Source organism: Stegodyphus dumicola, chromosome 5 (assembly GCF_044657685.1).
Source record: "Stegodyphus dumicola isolate Sdum_Otavi_A_Nest chromosome 5, ASM4465768v1".
Taxonomy (NCBI): domain Eukaryota; kingdom Metazoa; phylum Arthropoda; class Arachnida; order Araneae; family Eresidae; genus Stegodyphus; species Stegodyphus dumicola.
In genome coordinates, this window is record NC_140772.1 from 231,542,665 (window position 1) to 231,555,369 (window position 12,705).

The 12,705-nt window shown below is 35.1% G+C and overlaps 1 non-coding gene across 1 annotated transcript; it reads left to right on the forward strand.

Moving 5' to 3' along the window:
• Positions 1-7,524: 7,524 nt before the first annotated feature.
• TRNAN-GUU (transfer RNA asparagine (anticodon GUU)) lies at positions 7,525-7,598 on the forward strand. The gene has a single exon. It is a non-coding gene; the product is annotated as a tRNA-Asn (tRNA).
• The last annotated feature ends 5,107 nt before the right edge of the window (positions 7,599-12,705 follow it).

Here is a 12,705-nt window from a genome sequence, read left to right on the forward strand (position 1 = left end):
CGGCCGCACAAAATTATATAAATATATAGTTACTCGACTCAGTGATTTCAGTTTTTTTTTATTCTTATATATTTGTAAATTGTGCATTTTTTGCTTTAAAAATAATGATTGAATTATGTTGTTCTTAACTTCCAGTTCAGGTTTTGATGCCTTTACTTAACTTGCATGTAATAATTGTGGAATTATCAACAATTTAAAAGTTTTTTAAGTGCGGCCAATCCTAATATTTCTTTAGCATGGCAGCCATATTTGTTTACATTTGAAATTTAGCAGAATAGTAGATTTATTGCCAATCATCATTATTAGCTTTTTTCTGTGTAGAAACTGTAATTTTAATGGCAAACATTGTTTTTATAATTATTTTAACTATACTTGGTGTTTCCTGTTTTTCTATATCTTTCAATTTTTAATGAATATATTTTGAATTTTTATGTATTTTTACCTTGCCGCAAAGTGGGAACTGAATCAATTAGTAGCGGATGTGCATAAGGCAAGCGGCGCTGAATCGTCTGTGAAAAATTATTTGTTTTTTATTTGTTTAATTTCTTTTATACATCGTTTTAGATTTATTATAGTATTTGAATAAAACATGTGGTAATTTTTCAGATGATATAATTTTGTGCACTCTGAGTTAGAAAATGAATAGGATGTAACGCTGTTAAGTGAACCTAGCGAGCCAGCCCGTTCGCGGGATTCGAACCTCGGACCGAACTACCAGTGTTCAGCGACTTTACCGCTCGGCCGCTGGTGGGCTTATGGAGAATAGAGCAAAGTACTTATGTCATTTAAAATCTTAAAGCTGTATAAAACTATTATACATCATCCCATGCAATGTTCTTTCGTATGTTAATTACTACAGTGGACTTAATATAGCACAACATTTTTAATGGTCTTTCAATTTATTATTGTCATTTTTAAAGATGCTTTCAGAACCCTTCTACCCTCAGTCTTTAAACTGTGCTCAGAATATTGCAGACTGACATAACAGCTGAACACTGGTAGTTCGATCAAGGCTCGAATTTCTTAGAATGAGTTGGCTGCATGAGAGTTTTCATGGTTTTCATCATGTGCAATGACAATGCGGATCAGTTTTCCATGAAAAACCCTGCACGAACACATTCCTTCCTTAAGCAACTAGCCCTCGTGTGTTTTACCATAATCCAAACAACCTTAACTTCAAAACTTTTTCAGAAAGTTATCTTTCTCTACCTGATTCTGAGAAACTTCGTTTTTGGAAATATTTGTCTGGGAGTATTATTTAATGAAACAAAGCCTGTAGTCGTCTTTTACGAACATATTACTTACAAAAGACTGCCTTTTGGGCCTTTTTACGTATAAAACATTAAAAAATAATTCAAGGCTGAATTATAATTTTATCAGGAAAGTATATGAAAACTAAAAGCTGTAAGACATCGATTTCAAATGTAGTCTGACTTTTCCTTGGCTTTGATAGAACTCAAAATGTTCAGCGTATGATGAGAGATTTTGCTCTTTGTCCCTCAAAATGAATAAATTATTTTGTTTTTAACTTAACACCAAAGTTGACAATTTTCCAAATCTATTAATTTCGGTTTGGCATTTTGCGTTGATTCATTATAAACGGCGAAGGATTTCAAAGCGAGCAATGGCAACTTTTTAGAGAAAAAAAACATTTTTATCTCCAGTGCGCGAGACTGTGTAACGGAAATTCTAAAGATATGCTCAATTTAAAATTATATTGTGATATTGCTCTTGAACTGAGTTTTATGGTTTAAGTGCGAAGAACGTGATATTTAATGAATAAAGGAAACACAGAAAATGCTAAAAAAAAACCCTTTGGACGTAATTTAAAATCTGAAACCTTTCAGATTTTCTTTTATTTTCTTTTTAAAAAAGCCAGAATCTTGTCAAATTTGCAATTCATTTGAATTTGGGAGATCACTGTAGCAAACGCAAAATATTGTAAGGCAGTCTTTCTTGGAAAAATTCTTCGCAGAACACCTTTTCAAAGACACTATATATACGCTGTAATATTCCTAAATACTTTGTGTATGCTGAACGTAGTGAAACTGATTAAACTATGCAACTGAAAACTCACTCTGGTGGGGAGCTGTAAGTGGAAAACAAGAGTTTAAAAGAAAGGGTTTCAAAATAAAAAATACCTGTTAGAAAATTGAAATACACCCTACAACGCTACATATCTATTAAGCTCGCTCACTCTACCACTCGGAACCGAATCGAAAAGGAAACTATCAGTGCATGCAATGAATCTCTTCTACTCATTCTCAAGTAGCCTAGTTTAGTGTAAAATTTTATTTTGAGGGGAAATTTGTTAAGAATCGAGCATCACTTTACGGAACGATTTTAAAAAATCATGTTTTCTCCTGGTCCACCAGCGGCCAAGCGGTAAAGTCTCTGAACATTGGTAGTTCGGTCCGAGGTTCGAATCTCGCGAAGGGGCTGGCTGCGTGGGCATTTTCGTGGTTTTTCCCTAAGTGTAACGTGTAGAGGAGCTAGTTTCCCTTAGAAAGTACTTCCCCTTAGGCAGATAATCGAAGGCATCCTTCCCTTTAGGCAGATAGCCCCCCGAGACTTTGCCGTACTCAAATAAACTAACCGTGTTTTACCCTAACAGTTTTAATATTTAACCATCGCTATGAATATTTTCCCTAGTGCCAGTTTGGAGTCTTTAATGGTAGGTTTCTGTGGCATTTTTTCTGTGGCATTATACATGAACCGATCCTACTGAGAGTGCATAACATTAAGGGACGAGATAGTGAAGTTATCTTGAAGCACTGATTTTCAACCAATCAGACAGAACTTGCTCCATCATACTAAAATTTTATGACGATGTTACTCAGCAGTCAGATTGATTTCCTGCTGCCAGCGACTCGGAGATGTTAGAATCCCTGGGGTTCTCATAAATAAAAAGAATCTGAAGAAGTGCACAAGAGAGTGATCCAATTGTTAATATATTCAGCTTTAGATTAGGAGAAGTTATTCACTAGTTTCCATTTTAAAAGTTAAAAAAGTTAAAATTTACACTTTGGTATTCTCGCAAAATTACTCACCGGAAATTCCATTCTCCTTCCTTTCTTTCTTTCGCTTTAGTCCAAAGGGCGTTAGCCCAGAAGTTAATTTCGTTTTGGCATTTTACGTTGAAAATTTTGAATGTCCGTTTGACTTTTCAAACTGTTGCCACCAAATATTATCGTTCTGTATTATACTTACAGAAATTAAAGAATGAAGAACCTGCATAAATGTATGTTTCTCGCATTGTGATAAAACGACGGCACCTAGAGACATCCAATTTTGAATAACGTACGTCTCCACCCGAATACGGGTATGTGGAAGGCCAAATTTGGAATTTATTTTATTACACAGTTCATATTTTGTAACGCTTTAGCGCGAATTTTTAATTAACAAAGTCGATTTTAAATTACATCCAAAGGGGCGTTTTTTTAACGTTTTGTGTGTTACCTTTATTTATTAAATATCTTTGCACTTAAACCATAAAATTCAGTTCAATAGCAAGGTCGCAACATAATTTTAAAATAAGCCTATCTTTAGATTTTCCGATACACAGTTTCTCGCGCTGGAGAAAAAAATGTTTTTTATTCCCCCGTAGAGTGTTGCCATAGCTCGCTTTGAAATCCTTGAGTTTGTTAATAAAAAATTCGTTAAAGTTTTACAAAATAGGAAATCGATCGTAAAACAAATTTCAAATTTGGTCTTCCACATGTCCATATTCTCAGTAGGATTACGTCATTCAAAATTCGATGGCTCTATGTACCGTTGTTTTATCACAATGCGAGAAATATACATACATTTATGCAGATTTTTCCTTTTGTAATTTATTCGAATATAATGCAGGACTCTAACATTGGGTGGCAACAGTTTGAAAAGTGAAACGGACATTTATAGTGATTCAACGCAAAATCGCAAAACGAAAACTATAGTCCTTTAGGGACAAAGCCCCTTTAGACTAAAAAAAAAAAAAAAAAAAAAAAAAAATTATGCACAGTACGTGAGTCTCCGTATCGGAAATTCTAAACATATGCTGATTTTAAAATTATTTTGCGATACTGCCATTGAATTGAATTTTATGGTTTAAGTGTGAAAAACGCGATATTTAAGAAAGAAAGGTAACACACAAAACGTTCAAGAAAGTGCCCCTTTGGGCGTAACATAAAATCTGAAAGCTTGCAGATTTTATTTATTTATTTATTTTTTTTAGTTGCTAATGCTTTTTTGACCTAAAGGAGGCAAGTCCCGAAAATCATCGTGGTAAGAAGCGCAAGTTTACGCCTGTCGTTAGCAACAACCTCGAGCGCCTTACAGGGAACAGTGCGATTTAGCTCAGTTCCGCCCCTAATTTTGATGGAAAGCACCCCGGGGGGGGAACGGTTCCGAGGGTCTTCCACCCCTCTTTCCTTACCACCAACATCTCGAGAGGACATTTGGCCCGCCTCTTATTTAGAGTGCCCCACATGCTGCACAGGAAATTTACATTTACAAACATTTATTCCTTCTCCGAGATTCGAACCTGGGTCCTTTGGCACGTTAGTCAGCGACACTAGCTACTATACCAGTTGGGGAGGCTTTCTTTTATTTTTCTAAGTTTAGGAATGTATTATTTATATGTAACTTCTATGGTATAGTCTTAGAATAGTCATCTTATTAAGACATATTAACAGCAAAAGTAGGGTAACGGTGTATTTCAAGAGATAACTGCATCTTGGATATTTTTATGTATAAGACCGTGACCAATATTCTGCTTTTCATTTTATTTACCTACTTTTTTATTTTCCATTATTTATTTATTTTTAAATTTTATTTATCTTAGATCAGATATCCCAATCGAATTGGCTTGGAGTATTCTTTAAAAATTCTATCATAATGCGCGTTCGTTATACTTTTTACGTTTCAGATGGCAGACATTTCATGATTCGATAACGAAGTTGCATCCCTTGCTGAATCTTATCGTCTGTGAAGCGTAGCGGTGTTTGCTTTATTTCCTTTTCATGGAAATGCTACTCCATGCCATGTGAGCTAAATCCCTAACATCCGTGACATGACGTGACCTGACGCTTGATGGACTGTTTTAAGAAAACTTTCCATGCCGTATTAGCCATACTTCCGTGCTGAAGCACTAATAGTTATAATAGTATAGTTTTCTATTTAAAAGCTAATAAAATTTGTATTATCAGGCGAAGTAAAAAAATTGAATTTTAGATTGTAATTTTACATATTCGGGATAAACATGAAAAAAATGCCCGGTACCTTTTGGACAATGTTTTTATATGCTTAGATGCAGCGACTTAATTAACTTCTACATGTTTTTCCGAGGATTGTCCATGGACGAAACGAGATGGGTTTCTTTATGCATATGAGGGCATGGCACACCAGCAGCCAAGCGGTCTCTGAACACTCGTAGTTCGGTCCAAGAACAGGCTGGCTACATGGGCGTTTTCGTGTTTTTTCCCATGTGTAACGTGTTAATACGTGTTAATAACGTGTTTCCCTTAGAATTATGTAGCGGCATTAGGTATTTTTTCGAAGCGGGGGAAAGTAAAAAATAGGCAACTCCTTCGCCGGGAATCGAACCACGGACCTCTCAATTACGCGCTGAGTGTGCAGACCACTACACCACGAAAAGGCGGGAGAAATACCTTCGCTAAAAAGGCGGGAGAAATACCTTTTACCTTATATACTCCCCCTTTTAAAGGGCGACTGGGGTTTTTAGGGGACCCAATCGCCAAATCCTGGGGGAGGAGAATCATCATCCAACACCCTTTAGTTCGGGCGCCAGTGTAGAGACATTAGGTAATTTGGAAGCAGGAAAGAGGAAAAATTAGCAACACCTTTCCAGGGAATCGAACCGCGGACCTCTCAATGACGCGGTGAGCGTGCAGACCACTACACCACGAAGGCTCGCTAAGAAGTCGGGAGAAATACCTTATAGGTCCTCCACGGAGGCATCCCTCCCTTACGTGAAGTGCCTTAAGACGTAACACGTAAGTAAATAATGTATATGAGAGCATAACGGGATAACGTGAAATAAGGCAGTGACAGCTTCAGGTTTCAAAGGCTTCATCATGTTCCGTTACCCATAGTTCCCCAGCCGAAAATGGTTAAAATGAGATTATTAATTACAACGTTGGATGATATCTCATGCAAAGTTTTGCCCCAAAGTAATTGTTTTAAGGTAAATTGATTACCTTGTTATTCTTCGCTATGATCAATTCTTCATTGTTACTCAAACCCATATTAAGATGGGCATAAAATAGTTATACATAGTATTTCTAATGCTGAAGAATATTGTTACGTAATATTGCATTTACTTAGATATTTTTAACAGAATTATAATTAAAATTCTTTTATTCCCCCGTGCAATGCAGCGCCTGACATATTTAAAGAGAAAGCTAGGCGGGAAAAGTAAAAATACAAGAGCACGTGCATTTAACATTGAATAAAAGTTCATCTCGGTAATTGATATTTTAATTTGAAAAAATGTAAGTGACTAGTATGTTACCTGTATCTGTAATTCTACTCTTTTGCTTTCCAGAAATTGCTAGAACTGTCTCTCGCTACCGATTTAAAAAGCTATAAAAGCTTCAGAGAAAGAACATCTCAGCTCAGTTGTTGAGTGTTGTTTTGGTTTGTGTTTTATTTAACATTTCAGTAGTTTAAAATATAGGTACTGCGTGATATTCTGTAATATTGTGATACTGTACGAATATCTTAGAGGAAAAGTCCTGCGTTTTGTTATATTTCTTGTGATTAGAATACATTTTATTATTTTTGTATCGGACTTGTGCATTTAGTCTTTTACGAAACAGTACGCACGCAACAGTATCTATGCATCATGGGTTAGGTAAGGAGTTTAAATGTTTCGTGACATTACTCATTTCTACCATTTTTTTTAAAAAAATTATGAATAGAATGAAACTTTATGAATTGAAGGAAAACGAAGATGATTTAAACCTCTTATGTTCTCATGTTGTAGAACACTGTAGGCTTGAAACTGGAGGATCTTAAATAGTATACGAGATCCACTATTAGTAAGATTATATGATAAACTTTGCACTGCTTCAAAACTGGAAAATTGCAACAAAATGTCCTACTTTTGGTTTTCCATTTCCTAACAAATATGCTGCATATTTCGCGTCGTCATTCTCATACAGCTACCTTTATAAAGAACCAACACACCTGATGAATTGGGAATTTGAAAAGCAGTTTCTAATTTATGCTTCCCATTACAGAAATAATTAATCTCTAAGCTATTAGCTTCTAACTATTTTAGTAGAGCTATAAAATATCTGTCCGAACAATTATAAGGGTTGGAAAGAGGTTCGGTTTGAACGCCGAGGAAGTACCCTATCACACAATTATAAGGTATCTTCTCCCTCCTCTCTGAATGCTTTCGTGGTGTAACAGTAGCACACTCGGTGCTTATTCGAGAAGTTCAAGCTCGAGTCCTGGAGAGGGCATTGCACACCTGTCACGTCTTCTTGTAAGGTATTTATCCCGCCTTCCTAGCGTGCCTTCGTGGTGTAGTGGTTCTGCACGCTGGACCGTTATTCCAGAGGTCCGTGGTTCGATTCCCGGCGAAGGCGGTTGCTAATTTTTCATCTCTTCTGCTTCTAAAAATTACCTAATATCTCTACATTCTGATATCAAAAAGTCTGATGACTCTACGCAACTAATGTGCACATTTCTATGAAGAGTTCTGAATAGAGTGTTTTTTCTACTTTTCCCCCCGGCCAAAGGGGGAAGAAGAGGTGGTATTCTATGATTTCATTAAACTTGTGATTTAAATAAAGAGCTTTTAACTGACGATCCGTTATACGTGGGTATATATTAGCATAAGTGGCGATGAGCTATCTGCTAACAATTTAATGCCCTATAACACAAATTAAATAAAAACAACACTTTATTATCGTGAACAGTAGATTAAAATAATTTAGCATGAGCTGGAAGGTCAAATATAAAACTTAAAAGTAACATAACTAATCAGATTTATTTGATAAGAATGGAGCTTTAGTATGTCAAGTTATTAGTTAACAACTCATATTCGACTGCACATAATTGGAAAACTCAGCACTTGCGGCCATTGTTCAAACTCGGTGGCAGCGAAGGCAGGTTATAAAGTAATGACAACCACAATGGAATTTAGCATTTCAAACAGTTAAAGCTACAGTTAACGCCCAGTATTTATATCCGTCCTTCGCCTTAACTAATTTACATTTTCTTTTGGCGCTAACTCTTGCGCATACGAAATCAGAAGTGACCGAACAGAATAAAAAATAAAAATACACAGTTAAAAACTTAAGATAAGAATTACAAAGAGCTTTATTGTTGTAATTTTACTGGTAATAAATGTCAGATTTGTGCACAACATTTTAATATTTAATCTTTATTAACAAAAATCAAATAAGGATACAGTACAGTAGAACTCCAATTATCTGAACTCCGAGTATCCGAATCGCTTTTAGAATATCAGAATTTTTCAGAATCAACTGAAGAATAGAAGGAAAAGAAGCAAAAGAAGCTCAAGAAAAGGAAAGAGAAGAGACGCAGGAAGATGAGGATGACGTGTCACTTGAGGAATTACGAAACATTCTTTTGAAAATTCCTGGACGTTCAGAAATTAATGCTGAAGATACAGCAGAAGGATGGTGCGTGGTTCGTCAGACTCTCAAATTCTAAATGATGAACATATTGAAATAATGAGAGAAGAAAGTGTCTAGGAAGATGACCTTCATGCCGATTTTGAAGCAGACACTGAACCATTAGCTAGTGAAGCGTTTCCCGGGCTTGAAACTGTGCTGAAGTAGATGGAACGTGAGCCCGAGTATAACCACATGCAACTTCTCATTGTCAAGCGGACGCGAGAATTGGTTGCCCGAAATGGATGAAGATAGTCAAACTGCTTACTTCGACCGAGATATTCAAGCCATGAGCTTCAGCACTTGTAGGTACTGTACAGTACGCTATATAAACATGTACGTAAAAGTGTTGCCTTTTCATTTTAATTAATTTAAACCTCTTTATCTTTAAAAATAGATTTTTTCTTCTATTCACAACATACAGTACATACAGCAAAATTAAAATGTACGTAGACCGTTTCTTCGTAAAAAATCCAATTATACGAATTTTTGATTATCCGAATCGGGTGCGGTCCCAATTGATTCGGATGGTTGCTGTTCTACTGTACTTAATGTTTGTCTGTTTACACATAAAAAGGATTTGAAGCCGAATTTTGTGTTAGAGTTTTAGGAAGAAAACGAACACAATTGTCTCAAGAAATTTTACTACCTTTCGTGCATATTTCATTCCCGTTCTGCCACTTAACTATACAGTAATGACATAGAATATGGGAAAACCAGCCATACTGTACAAAGGCACGTGTTGCACCTTCGATACGACCAGCATTAACAGAGAATTTATTTTCAAGCAGTTGTGCAACGGAACCTACAAATATTTTATTGAGTTATTGATATTAAATGTATGGAGTTTTCATTTTTTCTAACAATGCTGTTTTTTAAAAGCATGTTTCTTTTAAAGTAAAGTAACACCGAAAATACGCTAAAAATACTTTTGCCCAAACAATTCTATTAAAAGAAAAAAAAAAAAAAAAAAAAAAAGAGCGTGTTAATGGAACTAGTACGTACAGTAAAGAGCGCACCTTTCTTGTGTAAGATGTATTCTCCCTCCTTTCTGCATGCTTTCGTCGTGTAACGGTAGCACACTAAGTGAGTCCCGGCAAGAGCATTAAACATTTTTCCTATCTCTAAGATTACAAATATATATATGTAATATATTCTGCAGTGGCGCCTGAACCAAACAGTGTTGGATCGTGATTCTTCTCCACCAGGATTTGGGTATTAGTTACCCTTTAAAAGGAGGCGCATATAAGGTAGTTTCTCCCTCCTTTCTGCATGCCTTCGTGGTGTAAGGGTAGCACACTCGGCGCGTATTCGAGAGGTACAGGTTCGAGTCCCGGCGAGGGCATTGCTCATTTTTCACTTCTCCATCATAAAAAAGTACCTGATTTTTTCATACTTGTATTCCAGTTAAGGCATTTTTATTTTAAAAAGATATGATACTGAAAGTCCGTGAGTATCAAGCCTTTTTAGAATCTGGATTTGTAATGAAATATGTTTGTTACATTTCGAAATAGAAAAGAAACACGAGTTTTATAGGACGACTAATAATTTGTTTTACTTTCGAGAACTCAAAATGCTATGATTTCAAATTTGCTATCATTTTTCGGATGTAAAAAGTAACATTTTAGTAATTAGTATTCGGAGTAACACATTTTAATTAAAAATTATCATCTTTGTGCGGATAATTTATATTATATATATATATATATATATATATATACATACCTAGCTAAATCATAACAATGAGGTTGATTTGCATAATAATATTTAACGACTCTTATGATATTTAATTAAATAAGATTGGATTGAGTAGAATTAAATTACGGTAACAACGTGTTTGACTAATTTTTTATCATGATTAGTATGTAGGCTGATTAAGTGGACTGAGCCCTGATTGACTGCGTTTATGATAGACAAACGGGCAGATATACTGATTTCAAAATAACAGAGGCACTTGTTTAAATTTGATGACAATATTTAATTCACAAACAACGGAAATAAATACCGTATATTCCGGAGTATAACACTCACTTTTAGTATAAAAAACAGGACCGAAATTTACGGCTGCGCGTTATACGGAGGATATAAAAATGGCAGCTTAAAAATAAGGAAAAAATGAGATTTTTACATGCACCGAAATAAATTTCGTCATGTTCGTCTTCCGTTTTATCTTCGGGCGTATCATTGAATTTTGTTTCATCTTCACCATCATTGTTATTGTGGTACATAAATAAATAATCATTATCCGTTTTTTCCATTTTTGTAAGATCGGTCACATCAACTGACAAAAGTAATTGACAAACAAAAAGTCCGCATTCAAAATAGCTGAAATTTTGATTGGTAGTTATCAAGTGATGCCCAAACAAGTCCGCCCCCACTTCGCCCATAATACTCTTGTAAAGGCATTTCACAACCCTAAGATTTTATACAAAACAAAACAAAACAAAAAAAAAAAAAAAAAAAGTGCAGGAAATTATAAAAGCTGATGAAAGAATTAATTCACAATTCTGCTAAGTTTCAAATGTAAGCAAATATGGCTTCTATGGTAAAAAAAAGTTAGGCTTAGCCGTACTTCAGCAACGTTTAAATAGTTTATAGGTCTACAACTATTGCATGCAGATTAACTAAAGGTATAAAAACCGTAACCAGAAGATAAGAACAACATAATTTTACAAATATTGCATGCAGATTTTCTAAAGGCAGAAAAACTTAACCGGAAGATAATAAAACCAACATAATTTAATTATTTTTAAAGGAAAAAAAAATTACCAATATATAAGAATATAAAAACTGAGCTCATAGAACCGAATAACAGAGTGGTTATATATGTATATTTTTGTATACGTTTGGTGAGGCCTATTGCAACCAAAATGCGAGGAGCACAACTACATGTTATAGCAGCATAGGGCTGCTATAACATGTAGTTGTGTAGAGATATTAGGTTAATTGGAAAAGCCGGAGAGATGAAAAATTAGCAATCCCATTCGCCGGAAATCGAACCGTGAACCTCTGGAATATCGGCCCAGCGTGCAGAACCACTACAACACGAAGGCACGCTAGGAAGGTGGGAGGAATACCTTACAGTTGTGTGTAAAATTTTAACGCTCTGAGACTACTCGTTTTTGAGATAGGCGAGATACATATTTACGTACGTACAGACGCCAAGAAAAAAAATCTCTCCTGAATCCATTTTAAATCACTTTAATAATTCGTTTCGGGAAAAAGAGTTCTTTATTCTGACCTTACGTACAGATGTCACGCAAAAACATCGTTAAATTGCTTTCGGTAGCAGTCAAAATGGATATTTTCATTAAAATATGGTACAGTACCCGAAATTTTTCGTCATTACATTGCTTCCTTTACTTCGTACAAGGAGGTAAAAATGAGCAAGCATAACAAATATATATAGCGGGTGAAACGAAGAAAATGTAGTATAAATAAACACTGTAGTGTATTTTTACTTAACGGATGTAACACTACTCATTTTAAAGATAGCAGTATATTTTACGAATTATTTTTTAATACCCTATACTTAATGACAAGGTTTTCAGTACCAGGAGGGAAATGACATTTCAGAACTTTCTTTTGGTTTTAAATAATGCATCGTCAGTTCCGGTAATGATAAAAAGTTGAAATTTCTCAGCTACTAACAACAACCTGTGATCAGAAAATCTTTTACGCCTTTAAGCGTCTGAGTTTTTATATGGGCTACGTGATTTTATTGCTTGAGATGGGCAGAAAATGAGCTTGAAAAATTTCTTCTCACGAATATGCAAAGAAGGAAATCTATAAAAGAAGAACCCTTTTTTTTTCTCTCAGAAATGAATTTTTTAAATATGCCTCTGTCACAAAAGGTTGAAATTTCGTTTTGCAATTTATTTCTTTAGTTGGTAATAAATAAAAGTAAAATATTACCATGTAAAATATCGGTTACCATATTTCCCCTTTTGATCCTTCATTCTATTAAAAAGCCTTTTATGAATCTGGCACTTATCAGCGAGCAATGCTCGTTTATCCAAATCTTTATTCTAATCCTTCCTAATTTCATCATAAA